Source organism: Rutidosis leptorrhynchoides, chromosome 1, assembly GCF_046630445.1.
Source record: "Rutidosis leptorrhynchoides isolate AG116_Rl617_1_P2 chromosome 1, CSIRO_AGI_Rlap_v1, whole genome shotgun sequence".
NCBI lineage: Eukaryota > Viridiplantae > Streptophyta > Magnoliopsida > Asterales > Asteraceae > Rutidosis > Rutidosis leptorrhynchoides.
This window is the reverse complement of record NC_092333.1, coordinates 639,534,983-639,556,781: the sequence shown is the minus strand read 5'-3', so window position 1 is coordinate 639,556,781 and position 21,799 is coordinate 639,534,983.

The following is a 21,799-nucleotide window of genomic DNA, read 5'->3' as shown; positions in this document are numbered from 1 at the left end:
ATGATAAAGAGTAGTGTGTTGGAAAAGTACAGAAAAAGAGAAGGTTTGAAACTGGAAACGGGTTGAGCAAAGTATGAAGGAAGCTGTAGACAAATCACAAGGAAGAAATCTACCTTCAAAGAATCCAAATGATTCAGTGTCTGCTGAAACCATTAGTAAGAATCTTACTTCTTATTCCAAACCTTCACAGACAGATTTTCCGCATCATCCTCCGATATTAAAAATTCTAAGATATCATCGTATTTTCCATTATAAATATCCTCCATATTTCTGAAGATATTTTCATAACTATTCTTATCTGAAATCATTTATCTCTTCACGCTATCTGTGTTACATCATAAAAGAAACTATTTTAGTTTCTAATTTCTGAAAATTTCGAAAAATGGATGTTTTTGAAGTAGTGTTGGGAATTGAAGCATGAGTTAGTATAATATAATGACATTTGATCAACGTGATTATATTACAGTAAGTCATGCTGAGTTTCTAATGGAACGTGATAAAGGTTCACAGATCATACCCTCATTATGCACCATGTTACATAACTCTTTCATTCTATATAATCTCTAAAAATATCAAGAAAATATTTTCTTAATGATTCGGTCTTTTTCAAGGTATTCTGGTAATTTGGCAAGTCAGATTGTGCTATTACCGTTTCTTTCTTAGAACATAAATTATGTTCATTCCGAAATGTATAGCTACGAATTTAGAACCATTATTCGCTTGACTTAAAGTCGGGAAGAGAAAACGAAAGCATGAAGCTCCGAAATATAATGGAAAATATAAAGCCCGAAAACAACCCCGAAATTTACAAACCGTGTATATCAATACGTATTGCAACGTAAAGAAACGGGAAAATTAATAACACTATAACCCCAAGATAAAAGTAAAAGTAAATAAAATCCTCCGGTGGTAAATGAAAGAGAAGAATGACAGATATGAAGGTTAGGAGTATATCAAGAATCAGAACTGGATGAAGCAATTCACAATCTTTTGGAAGTATGAAATGAGGAAGAAGATGTGGGAGTGGTGAAAATAATGAAACGGAAGTGGGCAATTTATAGCAAAATATCAGACATAACAATCGAGGCAGATTACGCAATTAATCAAAGGAAATCTTAATTTTCTTAATTCCCGAAGAATCAAATCTTATTTAGATTATGAAGATTTTCTATTCCTTAAATTCCGGAAATCAATCGTTACTACGTCAAGAGATAAGACGCATCTCTATTCTCCATTTCACTTTATTACGACGGCTTCTCTCATACGCTTCAAGTAATTGGATTGTTTTATCCATATTATTCAACGGTGATAAAACTCTATTTATCGACTCATATTCGTCATAAAAACTTTTTTTTATTGTTAGCCATGACAACCTCACTCAAATTTTCGGGACGAAATTTCTTTAACGGGTAGGTACTGTGATGACCCAGAAAATTCTGACCAAATTTAAACTTAATCTTGTATGATTAACGTTTCCGACACGATAAATAAAGTCTATGAAGTTAAATCTCAAAATTTTGAACTGTTCAATTAATCTTCTATTGTTCTCAACGAAACGCGAACAATTATATATAGATACATATACTATAACTTGAAAACGTAACAAAGTGTTGAGGATATGATATTGTGCATTAAACTTATTGGTTTAATTATCTGATTGATATATTTAACTACAGAGTTAAAAGATTATGCCAAACGATTCAAGTAAAAGATATTTACCGAGTCTCTTAAGAATTATGATATTATTACGAGTCTCCGTTGAGAGGTCCACTTGATTTGAGAAATCATTCATTTTAACGGTATTCGGAATAAATGGTGAATTATTTGTTTAAATAACGTAATTTGGACACATACAATAATAAGGAATATTAACTGTTAAGAATTAATTATATGAATAACTTGCGATACGTATTTTAAAACGTGTTTATAAATATTTAGAATAGATATTAACTTGGTTATGAAACGTTTGATAAATACTATTATATTAATAAATAACGAGACAATGATTTATAGAAGTAAATGACCAAAATACTCTAAAGTTTAAGATATACTCTGGGTGGTATAATTTAGGGATAATTTAAGCCTATATTTTGACAAAGGTACGTGTCCCAGAATGAAAATTACAAGTTTTCTCAGCGTACGAAGGGACACTCGAAAAACCGGAACCGGGACATAAGTCGCGTAACAACGTACGACTTATCGGAACAAAAATTACAAGTTAACTATGCATGTGAATTTAATATAATATATAATTAATTATATAAATTAAATATATTATATATATTATTAATTATTATGTCGATAAACAAAAAAACAAAAATATGTGAGCTGGATCTGACGGCCATGCGATCGCATGAGAAATAGGCATAAAACCCATGCAATCGCATGGGCATCAGAATCAGGAATTATGCCTATAAATACCAGGTTTCTGCGCGAGTTGTTTTACAGATATATTACTATGTGTAAATTTATTTATTTAAATTATTATTATTATTATTATTATTATTAAGATTATTATTATTTATTTTATTATTATTAATAGTATTATTATTATTATTATTATTAATTATATCACTTAAAATACTACGACGAGGTCATGAGCGTGTCACTTTCAAAATGGGTTTTCAAGTGGGATAGAGCTAAGGAAACTATGGGTTATTACTAAGGAGGTTATGGGTATTGTTCGAGGGTTTTGCTCGTAAGTCAAACCTAGTGTTTATCATCTCCGTTACTTCTACGTACTATCCTACAATATTGAATCTCAATATTGATACGTAAGCACTCATATTTTATCTTTTATATATTAATTGTGTATCCATGTCTAGTGCTCAAGTATATATATTTATACATACGTGTATGCTAAATTTCGTCGTTAAACAGTTTATAATAGATCACGAATTAAATACATATATTACTGGTAAAAGGTATATGATATACATGTTTTTGGAAAGCTGGCGAAAAATCAATAACTTTTCATTTAGATATCGAATCATTTCGATGAATGGATTAAAAGATATGAGCAACTGAATTATGATTGAAGTTAATTGAAATTGCTTTTGAATCTACAATTAAGATTTAAACAACTTGTTTACGAGATTGATAAATTGGATTTTTGAATATTACCAACCGAGTAAATGAATCCTTATATAAGGTACGTCTCGTTTTGTTAAACTATTGTCAAAATTGACTTTTTGAAACGACTTTGGATAACTTTTATATGTCGATCTCGAGCATTAGGATTGTGATACACTATGACCTGACCTAGATTGATAGACATTTATTGACCAACATATGTTCTCTAGGTTGAGATCTACGATTCTTTGATATACCGAGTTTCAGTTACATTACGATGAACAACTGTATGTGCTGCTAAGGTGAGTTTCATTTGCTCCCTTTTTAATTGCTTTTGCAATATATATTTTTGGGCTGAGAATACATGCACTTTATTTTAAACACAATGGATACAAGTACATACTAAATTCTACACTGAGTTTGAACCGAAAATCCCTTAGCTTTGGTAACTAGTAACTGCCAGTTATAAGAACTGGTGGGCGCGAGTAGTAGTATATGGATCCATAGGGCTTGATATCCCCGTTCGAGCTAGAGCACTAGCCTTTTAACGGACGTATGCTATTTGAGAAGCGTACACGTTGGTTTGCGTGTATTATTAAGATGATTATACAAAGGGTACAAATTATATATACGTTAAGTTTAGTTACCAGGGTGCTCAATTTCGTAGAATATTTTGATAAACGTTTCTGGATGAAACAACTGAAATCTTGTGATCCATCTTTATATACAGATTATGCGAAACATACAAACTATGAACTCACCAACCTTTGTGTTGACACTTGTTAGCATGTTTATTCTCAGGTTCCCTAGAAGTCTTCCGCTGTTTGCTTATATGATAGACAAGCTATGTGCATGGAGTCTTATATGGCATATTTTTCAAGAAAATGTTGCATTCACCAATTCATCATCATGTACCTTATTTTGACTGCATTGTCAACGGAAGTACTATTGTAAACTATTATATACGGTGATTGTCTATATGTAGAAATCATCAGATGTTGAAAACCTTTGATTTAAATATTCATTTATGGTATGCCTTTTCAAAAGAATGCAATGTTTACAAAACGTATCATATAGAGGTCAAATACCTCGCAATGAAATCAATGAATGACGTGTTCATCCATATGGATTTGGAGTGATCGTCACATATTGCAAATGATATTTTTGGTTGATGAAATGTGTTTAGTTGTGTTCTTTGTCAAATTAGCTTTCCAACGATATAAAATGCGTATCATAAGTGTTTACGGTTTGTGATTTGTGTTTGATCGAAGTTCGGAAAAAGACTTGAACAATTGAAACTAACCAGGCACCAGCACACGTTATGTGCCGCGGTGCGGCCAGCCTATGTCGCGGCGTGACATAAGGCGTGTCCAGGTTCTGACCTCCTTGGTCAAAATAAGAAAAATGTTTGGCACGCTATGGACCTCCGATTCACATGAGACTTGTTCTAACATGCTTATATATGAATAAAAACCTCAGAAAAATAGTTCGGGACCCGACCCGAACGTGTTGACTTTTTCGTTCACTTTGACCGACCAAAGTTTGACTTTTTGTCAAACTTAACCAAATGATTATGCAATCTTTCTAACTTGTTTCTATACTTGTATCTTGCATGAAACTTGGACAATTTGATTCACATGCTATTATGATCGAGTCTTAACGAGCCATAGGACTAATTGAACATCTTTAACCTATCGTGTTTACCGTTATTGATACGACCTATTTGTTTAGGTCAAGACTAGCATTGTCCTTTGCACACGTTACTTTGTGAAGTACTTTCCATACGTGCACTCAAGGTGAGATCATAGTCCCACTTTTGCTCTTTTGAACTTACATTTGGGATGAGAAAACATAAACGTTTCTTTTTACTAAGTGAACACAAGTACATGAAAACAAACATTCTACATACGAGTTTGAACAAAAATCCTCAATTCGATTATCATTAGTTACACTTGTCGGGTGTAAGCGAGAACTTATGTTATATGGCCATATGGGTTTGACAAACCCTCATTCAAACGGTTCGCTACCGCTTACGAATGAAATATATTTTCGAGAAACAGTGTATGTTCTAACACTATTGTGATGGGGTTCTATGGAAGGAATGTTAAGCACTGATAATTGGGTGCTCATGAAACAAACTTTTGGAATGTATTACTATTATATCAATGTTACAAATCTTGTGGTTCACTTGTACTTACTTACTTAAACCTATGATTTCACCAACGTTTTCGTTGACAGATTTCTATGTTTTTCTCAGGTCCTTGAACGTTTTGTGATACATGCTTCCGCTCATTACTTTTGATACTTGCTTGGATGTCGAGTATATACATGCATACATGGAGCATCTTTTGGCTACTTTTAAATCGTGTCTCATAGATTTCAATTGTACTTATAACTTTGTAACGTAACTTTTGGATGAACGATTCTTGTAAACTTGGGAACAAATCTTAACTTTTGAAATGAATGTGACATATTTTCGGTCAAACGTCATTTTAAAGACTTATGACCACGTAATGGGACCTAAGTAGCCGGCGTCGTCAATGACGATTTTGTCGGGTCGCTACAGATGGTATCAGAGCGTTGGTTGTAGGGATTTAGAGTTCATTGGTGTCAACCCCGAGTCATAGGGTGCATTAGTGAGTCTAGACTACAACCGGCATATAGACTTGAAGTAGGAATTACTTGACTACTTGTGCATTTATACTCGAACTCTTCTATCATATCTAATTCTTATTCAATCTTAATCTCACGTTACTTGATTTAATTGACGCGCCAACTTGACTATATGAAATAGTGTCGAATGCACATATGAATTAGGGTAATATAATTTCCGGGATTATATTACGGTGACTCATATGAACATTCCGACATTATGACATAAAGAATTTAAGGTGAGTCAAGGAAAATTTCTCTCTATCCTTATTCCATATCATGATTAGTATTTTTGAAAATACTAATCAACGGTATTCTTGTGTTTTGAAGGGACAATGCCTCCTCGTCGTGTGCCACGCCATGAGACTCCTGAACAAGCTCTACAACGAATGGTAGCCACCGCCATAGAGGCGGCCATGGCCGGTCACTCCTCCAACAACAACAATAACAACAACAACAACAACAACAACAACAATCAAGGAGCCGGTAACTCAAGCGAGGGATGCTCCTATAAAGCCTTCATGGGGTGCAAACCTCATACTTTTGATGGGACCGGGGGACCAGTTACTCTCACTCGATGGTTCGAACAAATGGAGGCCGTCTTTAGCATAAGCGGTTGTCGGGACCAAGATAAGGTCAAATACTCCACTCACACTTTCGCCGGTGTCGCCCTCACATGGTGGAACACCTATGTACAATCGGTGGGTACCGATGAAGCTCACGCCCTCTCTTGGGTCAACTTACGGGAAAAGATGATCGTCGAATATTTCCCTCGTGAAGAAACCCGAAGGCTCGAACAAGAGCTAAGAACTTTGAAAGCGGTCGGAAATGATCTCAAGGCTTATAATCAACGATTTTCTGAACTAGCCTTGATGTGCCCAAACCTTGTGAACCCTGAAGCTTTAAGGGTTGAACTTTACATGGATGGTCTCCCAAAGAGCATCAAACATGGGGTAATGTCATCCAAACCCACTAATCATCAAGAAGCTTTGAACATGGCCCGCAAGTTGATAGAAACGGTGGATGAAATCGTAGTGCCGGCACCTAAAGCCGAGGATAAGTCGGGTAACAATAAAAGAAAGTGGGAAACCCCCCAATCCAGCAACAACAATTTTGCCAAGAAGCCTTACACCTCCGACGGCAAGAAGGGTTATGCCGGAAACCTACCTCTTTGCATCAAATGCAACAAACATCACTTTGGCGAATGTGGCAAGCTAATTTACTATCAGTGCCAAGGAGTTGGTCATAAGGCCAATGAGTGTAAAAGTGTCGCCCCCATCACTCGAAAGGGGCCCAATGCACCAAAAACGGGCACTTGTTACGAATGTGGCCAAACGGGCCATTATAGAAATGCATGCCTGAAGAAGAAAGATAACCCCAACACACGCGGCCGAGCTTTCAACATCAACACCGAGGAAGCCCGAGATGACAATGAATTAGTCACGGGTACGTTTCTTCTCAACAACACTTATGTTACTTGTTTATTCGATTCGGGTGCCGATAAATGCTTTGTATCCAAGACTTTGATTCATTCTTTTAGCACTCCACCACTCCCATTAGATACCACTTATACCATTGAAGTGGCCAATGGGAAACTATTGAGTGCCGACACATATTACCGAGGGTGTATGTGACGATCGCTCCAAATCCATATGGACGAACACGTCATTCATTGATTTCATTGCGAGGTATTTGACCTCTATATGATACGTTTTGTAAACATTGCATTCTTTTGAAAAGGCACACCATAAATGAATATTTAAATCAAAGGTTTTTGACATCTGATGATTTCTACATATAGACAATCACCGTATATAATAGTTTACAATAGTACTTCCGTTGACAATGCAGTCAAATAGATACATGGTGATGAATTGGTGAATGCAACGTTTTCTTGAAAAATATGCCATATAAGACTCCATGCACATAGCTTGTCTATCATATAAGCAAACAGCGGAAGACTTCTAGGGAACCTGAGAATAAACATGCTAACAAGTGTCAACACAAAGGTTGGTGAGTTCATAGTTTGTATGTTTCGCATAATCTGTATATAAAGATGGATCACAAGATTTCAGTTGTTTCATCCAGAAACGTTTATCAAAATATTCTACGAAATTGAGCACCCTGGTAACTAAACTTAACGTATATATAATTTGTACCCTTTGTATAATCATCTTAATAATACACGCAAACCAACGTGTACGCTTCTCAAATAGCATACGTCCGTTAAAAGGCTAGTGCTCTAGCTCGGACGGGGATATCAAGCCCTATGGATCCATATATAACTACTCGCGCCCACCAATTTTTATAACCGGCAGTTACTAGTTACCAAAGCTAAGGGATTTTCGGTTCAAACTCGGTGTAGAATTTAGTATGTACTTGTATCCATTGCGTTTAAAATAAAGTGCATGTATTCTCAGCCCAAAAATATATATTGCAAAAGCAATTTAAAAGGGAGCATATGAAACTCACCTTAGCAGCACATAAAGTTATTCATCGTAATGTGACCGAAACTCGGTATATCAAATAATCGTAGATCTCAACGTATTAATATTGAGATTCAATATTGTAGAAAAGTACGTAGACATAACGAAGATGATAAACACTAAGTTTGATTCACAATTATACCCTCGAATATTACCCATAACCTCCTTGACAATAACCCATAATTTCCTTAGCTCTAGCTTACTCGAAAACCCGTTTCGAAATCATTTGGACATCCCTCCGTCTTGATATTTTATATATATTATTATTTTTGTATCGTAAAAATAATAATACTAATACTATTAATAATAAGATTAATATTAATAATCTTAATATTAATAATAATAATAATAATAATAATAATAATAATAATAATAATAATAATAATAATTATAAATAATAAATTAAATAAATAACATAAGTAATACGGAGTAATATAAAGAGTGTGAGAAAACTGAACCAGAAGTCGAGCAATTTATAGCACCTTTCCTGAAAAAGCACCCCATGCGAGTGCATGGGATTTTAGTGCAAATCTCATGCACTTGCATGAGCTCATGCACTTGCATGAGTTTTATGCCTATTTCCCATGCGATTGCATGGCCGTCAGATCAAGCTCACATATTTTTTGTTTTCTTGTTTGTCGACATAATTAAATATAATATATATAATATATATAATTTAAATAATTAATTATATATTATATTAAATTCATGTGCATAGTTGACTTGTAATTTTTGTTCCGATGACTCGTACGTTGTCACTCGACTTATGTCCCGGTTCCGGTTTCTCGAACGCATTTTCGTACGCTTAGAAAACTCGCAATTTATGTTTTGTGACTCGTACCTTTGTCAAAATATAACCTTAAATCATCCATAAACTATACCACTCAAAGTTTATCTTAATCTTTCGAGTGTTTTGGTCATTTACTTCTATAAATCATTGTCTCGTTATTTATTAATATAATAATATTTATCAAACGTTTCATAACCAAGTTAATATCTATTCTCAATATTTATAAACACGTTTTAAAATACATATCGCAAATTATTCATATAATTAATTCTTAACAATTATTATTCTAATTATTGTATGTGTCCAAATTACGTTATTTAAACAAACACTTTATCGTTTATTCCGAATACCGTTAAAAAGGAATAATTTCTCAAATCAGTGTGGTCCTCACAATAGAGACCCGTAATAATATCATAATCCTTAAGGGACTCAATAATTATCTTTTAATTCAATTGTTTGGCATAATCTTTTAACTCTGTATATAAATATATCAATTAGATAATCAAACTAATAAGTTTAATGCACAGTATCATATACTCAACACTTTGCTACGTTTTCAAGTTATGGTATATATATGTATCTATTTACCTATAATTGTTCGCGAATCGTTGAGAACAATCGAAAGGTAATTGAATAGTTCAAAAATTTTGAGATTCAACTTTACAGACTTTGCTTATCGTGTCAAAAACGTTAAAGATTAAGTTTAAGTTTGGTCAAAAATTTCCGGGTCATCACAGTACCTACCCGTTAAAGAAATTTCGTCCCGAAATTTGAGTGAGGTCGTCATGGCTGACAATAAAAATGTTTTCATGATGAATACGAGTTGGTAAATAGAATTTTATCACCATTGAATAATACGGATAAAACAATCCGATTACTCGAAGCGTATGAGAGAAGTTATCGTAATAGAGTGAAATGGAGAATAGAGATTCGTCTTATCTCATGATGTAGTAACGATTGATTTTCGGAATTTAAGAAATAGAAAATCTTCATAATTTAAATAAGATTTGATTCTTCAGAATTTAAGGAAATTAGGATTTCCTTTGATTAAATGTGTAATCTGCCTCGATTGCTATGTCTGATATTTTGCTATAAATTAACCTCTTCCGTTTCATTTATTTTCACCACTCCTATAATCTTCTTTCTTATTTCATACTTACAAAAGATTTGTGAAAATGCTTCATCCAGTTCTGATTCTTGATATTTTCTTGGCTATCATATCATTCATTATTCTTTTTCATCTGCCACCAGAGGAGGTTATTTTCTTCTACTATTACCTTGGGGTTATATTGTTTTTCATTCTCTCGTGTCTTTATATTGCTATACGCATTGATATACACGGTTTGTAATTTCGGGGTTATTTTCGGGCTTTATATTTTCCATTATATTTCGGAGCTTCATGCTTTCATTTTCTCTTCCCGACTTTAAGTCAAGTGAATAATGGTCCAAAATTCGTAGGTATGGATTTTGAAATGAACATAATTAATGTTCTAAGAAAGAAATGGTAATGGCACAATCTGACTTGTCAAATTACCAGAATACCTCGAAAAAGACCGAATCATCAAGAAAAATATTTTCTTGATATGTTTAGAGGTTAAATAGAATGAAAGAGTTATGCAACATGGTTCATGATGAGGGTATGATCTGTGAACCTTTATCACGTTCCATTTGAAACTCAGCATGACTTACTGTAATATAATCACGTTGATCAAGTGTCATTATATTATACTAACTCATGCTTCAATTCCCAACACTACTTCAAAAACATTCATTTTTCGAAATTTTCAAAAATTAGAAACTAAAATAGTTTCTTTTATGATGTAACACAGATAGCGTGAAGAGATAAATGATTTCAGATAAGAATAGTTATGAAAATATCTTCAAAAATATGGAGAATATTTATAATGGAAGATACGATGATATCTTAGAATTTCTAATATCAGAGGACGATGCGGAAAATCTGTCTGTGAAGGTTTAGAATAAGAAGTAAGATTCTTACTAATGGTTTCAGCAGACACTGAATTATTTGGATTCTTTGAAGGTAGATTTCATCCTTGTGATTTGTCTACGGCTTCCTTCATACTTTGCTCAACCTGTTTTCCAGTTTCAAACCTTCTCTTTTTCTGTGCTTTTCCAACACACTACTATTTATCATCAAACTTTCGACTGTTAAAGTCGTTTATAGTTTTTGCTGCTTCATCAGCATTTTTCCAAAATTCGTAGAACTAGTTTCGTAGTTTGGGGTGTTTTTCAGAAACTTCACATTCGAAGTATGTAAGTCTAGAAGATAGATGTTATATATATATATATATATATATATATATATATATATATATATATATATATATATATATATATATATATATATATATATATATATATATATATATATATATATAACTATTGTCGTAGAAAATGCTGCGAGATTCAAAATACTGATTGCTAATTCTCGGTGGTTGGTATGGTAATTATTGTTACAAGATGTGGATGAGAACATGATAGGGTTTCAATGAGTATAAGAATTTTTTGAAAGGTCAAGGATTAATAAAGTTGTTTGGTAAATTTACTGCTAATGTGGCGGAACATGAAAGGTTCCCAGTAACAAAACGTATATATCAAGGTTACAATAAGGCTTAATCTGAAAAGTTGAAGTTGACTGGTTGGAAGTGTGATAAAACTGGATACTTTGAAAAGAAATTGCAAGATTATTTTTGGTAATAACAATGCTAAAGGATCTTTCACCGTTTTGAAGTCAAAGTATAGCTTTGAAAGATGTAGAGATCTAAGAATGATGTCACTTGTTAAATCTTGACTTGGATTCTGCTATGTCAATATCAGAATATGTAATTGAATTTGTATGAAAACGATTGTATATCGCTATGAGCATAGTTAATAATTTTTGAATCAAAGTTGAAGAATGTACAGTGTAACATATTAATTGCGAACTTATATATTTCCCGGGTATTACCTACCCGTTAAAGATTTCACAATTAATACTTTGTACAAAAGAATTTTTATTACCATCTTTATGAAAATATATATATGTATATTTTCTTCAGATGTAACACAGATTTAATGAGTTAATATCATATTAAGCTCATTTAATTTTCGGCTTGACTTAGAAATGATTAATCTCAAAAACATTAAAGATTACATAATCTTTGCGGAGTATTTCGCTAATGTAATCGATACTTTATTATTTATTCTTATTGATATTCCTCGGTGAAGGATGTTGGTGCTCGTGAAATTTTTGTGAAGCTTACAAAGCACAGATGATGTTTTCTGAAAAGTTTCGAGTATATTGAAATTGAAAATGTAAAATCAATTATGTAATTTATTAATACACTTGGTTTATTATGAAATGGAATTCATGGAGTTAAAACGAAGATTGTAGTTAACAATGGTTAAGTTGTTAAGGAAGGATGTACATCATTGCATATTAGTAATATGAACTAACCGAGTAGTACCTACCAGTTAAGATTCACACGTAATAGCTTAGTACGAAAATATTTATTTTGATTTCAAAATTCATATACATTAAATATACATAAAATTTCTTCAGGGGAAATGAATTAATACTTCATCGGTTATTGTTGCTGGTATTTCTTGGTAACTACGGTGCGTATGACGTTGATGCTCGTGGAACAGATTGTGAAGTTGAGGTTTGCGATGCGGATGTTGTTGGTGGTGGTAATGGTACTGTTGGTGTTGTTGTCAGTGGTACTGTTGATGCCGGTGATGCTGCTGGTGTTTGTAACCTTTGCACCATATTCTCCAAAGCCACTACCCGAGCACGAAGCTCGTTGACTTCTTCTACTACACCGGAATGATTGGCGGTTCAGACGAGCGGATGAATAAGATCCAGAATTTGAGATAGTACATTATTGTGACGAGATACTCTGGAAATGAGAAAGAAAATGGTGTCTCGAACAGGTTCGCCGGTAAGTGCTTCAGGTTCTTCGCCAAGAGGGCAATGTGGTGGATAAAAGGGATCGCCTTCTTCTTGTCTCCAATAATTAAGTAGGCTACGAACCCATCCCCAATTCATCCAGAATAGATGATGGCTAATTGGTTGATCCATTCCGGTTACACTGTCTTCGGAATTCAGGTGAATATCCATATCGGAATAGCTGTCAGAGTTTGAACTAGATACGAGATCCATCTTGTATAATTAGGGAGATGATTTTTGATATGAATTAGATTATAGAATTTAGTTTGGTATTCTTCAATACATAATTTACATATGTATATATAATACTAAATTCCATAAATCACGGAGAAATTTTCGGAAGATATCAGGAAAAGTTTACAGTAACAGATATGCTAAGATATGAATTTTTGTCTATAAACTATTTATGCAATAAATGCAGGAAAACGTGTCTAGACTTAAGAATGATAAGCATGTAATTTTCGACAAGAAATTATAAGCAAAACTTTTAACATGCAGACACGGTCGAAGTCCAGACTTACTAATGCATCTTAACAACTATCAGTTAGTACATTCATGCAAGACCTGGTTCGCTAGGACCAACGCTCTGATACTAACTGTGACGATCGCTCCAAATCCATATGGACGAACACGTCATTCATTGATTTCATTGCGAGGTATTTGACCTCTATATGATACGTTTTGTAAACATTGCATTCTTTTGAAAAGGCACATCATAAATGAATATTTAAATCAAAGGTTTTTGACATCTGATGATTTCTACATATAGACAATCATCGTATATAATAGTTTACAATAGTACTTCCGTTGACAATGCAGTCAAATAGATACATGGTGATGAATTGGTGAATGCAACGTTTTCTTGAAAAATATGCCATATAAGTCTCCATGCACATAGCTTGTCTATCATATAAGCAAACAGCGGAAGACTTCTAGGGAACCTGAGAATAAACATGCTAACAAGTGTCAACACAAAGGTTGGTGAGTTCATAGTTTGTATGTTTTGCATAATCTGTATATAAAGATGGATCACAAGATTTCAGTTGTTTCATCCAGAAACGTTTATCAAAATATTCTACGAAATTGAGCACCCTGGTAACTAAACTTAACGTATATATAATTTGTACCCTTTGTATAATCATCTTAATAATACACGCAAACCAACGTGTACGCTTCTCAAATAGAATACGTCCGTTAAAAGGCTAGTGCTCTAGCTCGGACGGGGATATCAAGCCCTATGGATCCATATATAACTACTCGCGCCCACCAGTTTTTATAACCGGCAGTTACTAGTTACCAAAGCTAAGGGATTTTCGGTTCAAACTCGGTGTAGAATTTAGTATGTACTTGTATCCATTGCGTTTAAAATAAAGTGCATGTATTCTCAGCCCAAAAATATATATTGCAAAAGCAATTAAAAAGGGAGCATATGAAACTCACCTTAGCAGCACATAAAGTTGTTCATCGTAATGTGACTGAAACTCGGTATATCAAATAATCGTAGATCTCAACGTATTAATATTGAGATTCAATATTGTAGAAAAGTACGTAGACGTAACGGAGATGATAAACACTAAGTTTGATTCACAATTATACCCCCGAATATTACCCATAACCTCCTTGACAATAACCCATAATTTTCTTAGCTCTAGCTTGCTCGAAAACCCGTTTCGAAATCATTTGGACATCCCTCCGTCGTGATATTTTATATATATTATTATTTTTGTATCGTAAAAATACTAATACTAATACTAATAATAATAAGATTAATAATAATAATCTTAATATTAATAATAATAATAATAATAATAATAATAATAATAATAATAATAATAATAATAATAATAATAATAATAATAATAATTATTATTATTATAATAATTATAAATAATAAATTAAATAAATAACATAAGTAATACGGAGTAATATAAAGAGTGTGAGAAAACTGAACCAGAAGTCGAGCAATTTATAGCACCTTTCCTGAAAATGCACCCCATGCGAGTGCACCCCGGTTTCTCGAACGCATTTTCGTACGCTTAGAAAACTCGCAATTTACGTTTTGTGACTCGTACCTTTGTCAAAATATAACCTTAAATTATCCATAAACTATACCACTCAAAGTTTATCTTAATCTTTCGAGTGTTTTGGTCATTTACTTCTATAAATCATTGTCTCGTTATTTATTAATATAATAATATTTATCAAACGTTTCATAACCAAGTTAATATCTATTCTCAATATTTATAAATAAGTTTTAAAATACATATCGCAAATTATTCATATAATTAATTCTTAACAATTAATATTCTAATTATTGTATGTGTCCAAATTACGTTATTTAAACAAACACTTTATCGTTTATTCCGAATACCGTTAAAAAGGAATAATTTCTCAAATCAGTGTGGTCCTCACAATAGAGACCCGTAATAATATCATAATCCTTGAGGGACTCAATAATTATCTTTTAATTCAATCGTTTGTCATAATCTTTTAACTCTATATCTAAATATATCAATCAGATAATCAAACCAATAAGTTTAATGCACAGTATCATATACTCAACACTTTGTTACGTTTTCAAGTTATGGTATATATATGTATCTATTTACCTATAATTGTTCGCGAATCATTGAGAACAATCGAAAGGTAATTGAATAGTTCAAAAATTTTGAGATTCAACTTTACAGACTTTGCTTATCGTGTCAGAAACGTTAAAGATTAAGTTTAAATTTGGTCAAAAATTTTTGGGTCATCAAAGTGTACTTTAAACATTTTGGGTAATGAGTTTGAAATTGACTTGATACCCATGGAACTAGGAAGCTTCGATGTAATAATCGGTATGAATTGGCTAGCCAAAACGAAATCTCACATCCTTTGTGATCTTAACGCAATCCGGATTCCAATCGAGAACGGCGAATCTTTGATCGTCTATGGCGATAAGAGTTGCACCGGACTCAACCTCATTTCATGCATTAAAGTTAGAAAACTACTCCGTAAGGGTTGTTTTGCGATCCTTGCTCACGTTAAGAAAGTCGAGTACGATGAGAAGCACATCGATGATGTGCCAATTGTTAGTGACTATTCCGATGTATTTCCCGACGAATTACCGGGTCTTCCACCTCATCGACCGGTTGAATTCCAAATCGATCTTATTCCGGGAGCCGCACCCGTAGCACGTGCACCATATAGACTCGCTCCATCCGAAATGCAAGAATTGCAAAGTCAAATCCAAGAACTACTTGATCGTGGTTTTATCCAACCTAGCCATTCACCTTGGGGCTCTCCGATTTTGTTTGTTAAAAAGAAAGACGGATCCCTGCGAATGTGCATTGATTATCGTGAACTAAACAAATTGAAGGTTAAGAACTGATATCCTCTTCCTCGCATCGATGACCTCTTTGATCAACTACAAGGGTCTTGTGTATATTCGAAAATCGATCTTCGCTCGGGTTATCATCAATTAAGGGTTAAGGGGAAAGATGTCTCCAAAACCGCTTTCCGAACTCGTTATGGTAGTTATGAATTCCTTGTCATGCCATTTGGTCTCACTAACGCACCGGCGGTATTCATGGATCTTATGAACCGCGTGTGCAAACCGTATCTTGACAAATTCATGTTCATCGATGATATTTTGGTTTATTCTAAAAGCGAAGAAGAACACGAGGAACACCTCCGACTTGTGCTTGAACTTTTAAGACAAGAACGACACTATGCCAAATTCTCCAAGTGTGAATTTTGGTTGAAGGAAGTTCAATTTCTTGGTCATGTTGTAAGTGACCAAGGTATTAAAGTCGATCCATTAAAAATCGAAGCCATTAGTAAATGGGAGACTCCTACAACTCCTACTCACATTCGTCAATTCTTGGGTCTCGCCGGATACTATCGTAGATTCATCAAGGATTTCTCTTTGGTTGCTCGTCCTCTAACCGCGTTAACTCATAGGGGAAGAAAATTCGTTTGGACAACCGAACAAGAATCCGCATTTCAAATCTTGAAAACGAAGCTAACCACCACTCTTATCTTGTCACTTCCCTAAGGCAACGATGATTTTGTTGTGTATTGCGACGCCTCGAAACATGGTTTTGGGTGTGTGTTGATGCAACGAACGAAAGTCATTTCTTATGCTTCTCGACAACTCAAAATTCATGAACGAAACTACACGACACATGATCTCGAACTCGGAGCCGTTGTCTTTGCACTTAAAATGTGGCGACACTATCTTTATGGAACCAAGAGTACAATCTTTACCGATCACAAAAGTCTCCAACACATCTTCGATCAAAAGCAACTAAACATGAGACAACGAAGGTGGATTGAAACCTTAAACGATTACGAGCTTCGTTACCATCCCGGAAAGGCAAATGTAGTAGCCGATGCCTTAAGTCGAAAAGAAAGAGCGGTGCCTCTTCGTGTCCGAGCTTTAAACATCACCATTCACACCAACCTCAATAGCCAAATTCGTGTAGCCCAAGACGAGGCTCTTAAGGATGAAAACATCTCTCTCGAACACTTGAACGTCCTCACCTCCCGATTCGAAGTTAAGGAAACCGGACTCCGATATTTACTTAAAGATCACGACCCAATCCGACGTCCTCCAAGTCGAGTTAAAAGTCAAAGGGATTCGTACTCATCCAATGTCGCGAGTCGTATGTCATCGGACGAAGTTCGGATAAAGATAGCTCAAACCACCGAAGCTTCTCAACTAGCGGCGACTAAAACCATGGAAAATGAGTAGTTTATTTTTAGTATTTTATTTTTATTTATGTCGCATTTTATTTTAATTATTGTAACGTTTTTCTATTTTAATGAAATTTTAGTTTTATATTAATACCTTTTATGTTTAATTTTAATTATTTAATTGTTTAGAAAAATAAAATAAAAAGTAATTAAAAAATATGGAAGAAAGGTGTAATTGTTGGGAGGGTTTAGTTCTGGGTTTAGTCCTGGGAAGGAAGTGCTGATATGGCGCTGATGTTGCGTCTGGTCCTGGAGGACTAAAACTAAACCATTGTAACCTCTCTAATTCATGGAAAATTTGAAATACTATTATTATTATTATTAAACATTGAATGTTAAGGCTATATATGGTGAGTAATTTTCATAGCATAAAAAACATATTCAATGAAGTATATACGTATACTGTATACATACATACACATGAGTAATTAATCTTTTAATTATACTAATGCAAATACTAATGCTATTTTTTTTTAAAGATATTAACATACAATTATTTTATTATATAGTATAGTCGTAAGTCGTATAGATATAGATAGATGATATAATATAGAGATAGATAGATATAGATTGACGTATAACTTAGATTTTAGTATTCTGTACAACTTCGTATTAAAATCCTATATGTAAATCTGGTTAGTAAATATTTGATCGCTATAAAAATCTGCGTCTACACCCGACACACTTATTTAATATTAATTTACACTATTTTTCCGATAGAAGTAGATTGTGTCACGATTCAATTCCAATTATAACTACTAAACCGTATATATTATATATTTATTTAACACTAAAATAATTCATAGAGTAGTTTATTAACACACAAGATCACTTCCATGGTTAATTTGCTGCTAATAATTATATTCACAATCACTCTCTCAGGGCTGCCGGAAGATACTAATAAGATGGCTAAAACAAATTTGCAAGTCGATAAAATCGAGTTCGTCGAGAAAGAAGACAAGAGGAAGAAAAGAGCTGAAGAAAACACAAACGCCGATTTACAGACAACGAGAAGCAAACGGCGCAAACAAGCTAAAAAGAGCCCGAATGCAGCCAAGACGTTTAAGTGCAAGGTTTGCGATAAGGTGTATAATAGCCACCAAGCTTTGGGAGGCCACAGTGCCTCCCATAAAAGACAGATTGGAGCTGATAGTGATGATCAGCTCCAGTCTGATCAAAAGTCAAAACTGCATCATTGCAAGATATGCAATAAGGGGTTTGAAATTGGTCAGTCATTAGGGGGCCATATGCGGATGCATTGGAAGAACCCATCGAAGAACAAAAAGGAAAGTTCGAATAAAAAAGTTAAATCGAAAATAGTGAAGAATGATGAAGAAATTATCAAGGAAGAAAGTTTGAATACAAGACTTGTGTTATATAATCATGGAGAGTGTTCTTATCCTTCTAGTGCCATTACAAGTAATTTAAACGGTAAAGAAGGTTTTGATTTTGATCTGAACTTGACACCTCAACAGAGTGAATCGTTTGATGACGATTGAATGCATGATCATGAGATCTCGTGATCATGAACTCTGTCTTTTAATTTTCTAACTTGATTAGTTATAAATTTTTATTTGTGTTCAAGAACTCAGATTTGAGATATGTAGATGTATAGTTATAAGTTTTAATGGAGAGTATACTTTTTTTGTCGTCCCTGTTATTGAATTCTCCTAGTTTTTGGTGGTACCGATGCATTAATTACTTGTTTATTGCTGCGTTTCGGATGTTAGTTTGTTACATGACTTGCTTTCTACGTTTGAGATTTATATTATGTGTACAAAAAAGATATACTATAAAACAAAAACTATAGGATGAAAAGGATAATGATGATTTGGTGGCGTTTCAGTTATTGGGCCTTATGTTATTATTATAATCCCTTACATCGTATACCATGTTTTGGGCCAAGATTGACATAACCGATCCAACGGGCTGATTTTAATTCCATAAGCATAGACTTGCTATGAGAATTCGGAGGATTCCTTCGGCATCAATGCATTGTTGAAATGATGGCAAACAACAACAGACAGCAAAAACAAGATATCTTATATATAAGCTCGTTAATTCTCTAATACTCTAAATTTAGTTGATAAAATTAATTACTATTACTATATTATCTATTACACAAAAATTATGAATAGTTAACCATCCAGGCTTTTCTGAGTGGCCACCGAGTTGCCCAATGAAGCACACCACCCAGGTTCAATCCTTGGCTCTGCCAAATTGTTCAAAAAGTTAAAACTCGTTCTCGATAGAGCAACTTGGTCATTTAATGGACTTCCCACTAGAAACGGAAGTCATTCAGGAGCTTCAGCTTACTCTTTCAAAGGAAGAAGAAGCTCAAGAAGAGAAAAACAACCGATATACAGCCGCAATCCCTCCCTAAGGGGAGAAAGTCGCTCGGTAGTAGACAACTCGCTAGCTCAGTAGCTTCAGTCTTCTACTACTAGTCTAATTGGTAATTCAACTCTGCTTCAGTCTCTTATTCATTCGTATCAGAAGCTTGGGGATCATGCTATCGGTCCCATCCAACACTTCTAACACTCGATGCCCATAACAAACCTCTATGCGGTTGAAAAAACCCAAACAAGAAAAGATTCGGGATGGAAATCAATGGGCGCAGACAGCGGACGCATTTACAAGAGGGTGCGCATAATGCGCAATTCACCCGGTACCAGGTCTCGCGCTTGGGGGCTTGATTACCCGAGGTTTTACCTTCTATGGGGGAGCCAATGTGGTCGTTCATATGAGAGTTTCCTTGCTTACTAAAAAAAATTATAAATAGTTCTGAGGGTATTTTCGACTTTTCACCCTTTTTTTTTCTTTTCCTTTTAACTAAATTTCATTTCACCACAAACACCTCCCACACTTTGTTCAAAAATTAAAATCGACCCCCAAAACAAGGGGTAAGTGTCAAAATCAACATTTTCATAAAAAAATCTTAAATAAATCCCACTCAAATATTCAATGGGTCATATCTTCTCCCTCGCAACGAGTTAAATTTTTCCGACACCATCGTTAAACTCGAAATAATTTTAGGAACACAATGTCACTAGCTATAGGCAAAACGGACGCTTTTTAAAAAACGCTAAATATTTGGGGTACTTTTCATACACGTTGATTTTTCACTCGCAGGCTCCGTAACTATTTTCATCTATTAACAACAAACACATATGGGTCTTATTATTATGTTTTAATTATTTAGTGATTTTTTAGATATGTCTCAATAAATCTTCTACTCTTAAATCATATAAAGTGTTAATATAAGATAACGACTTAATTGCGTTAAATTTTTAAAAGTCAACGATTCCATAGCTCCGTAACTATTTTCATCTATTAACAACAAACACATATGGGTCTTATTATTATGTTTTAATTATTTAGTGATTTTTTAGATATGTCTCAGTAAATCTTCTACTCTTAAATCATATGAAGTGTTAATATAAGATAACGACTTAATTGCGTTAAATTTTTAAAAGTCAACAATTCCATAGCGAAACGCGGAGATGCACATATATTGTTAACTTAAAATAACATTTAAATCTTTGACGGATTATACATTTTAGTTCGACTCGAATTGCGCTTCAACGACATGATCGTTAGCCACATGCAACTTCTAACGTGCGATGAAGGGCTACACATTTTCTTGAATCCAACTCCCAAACCAGACTTCTAGTCTTCACGGTCCCCTAGGCTCTAATACCATTTGTATTTTGCCTAACAACATGTTATATAAATTAGCACACGAGTTCTAATACTATGAAACCAATTGGTGTTAGATCATATTTTCAATTTGTTGGTTTGTTACCAATCATATTTTATTACACTCCCTCACCACACTTCGTCATAACACGTACTATAATAAGAACTCTCTTTCCACAATACTTTCACGTCTCATGACACTAAACCAATTCTAACCATGACGCCGTCATAGACACTTCCTCAACGCCACACACTACAAGAAAAATCATTTTTTGTGACGAGATTTCTCTCCGCAATTAAAACAAAAAATCGCCGCAAATGATTAAAAGCGGCGATATCTCGCCGCCGAAAACCTCGTCACCTTATGTTCGCCGTCTTAAATATTTTGCGACGAGTTTTAGCGGCGAGCCAAAG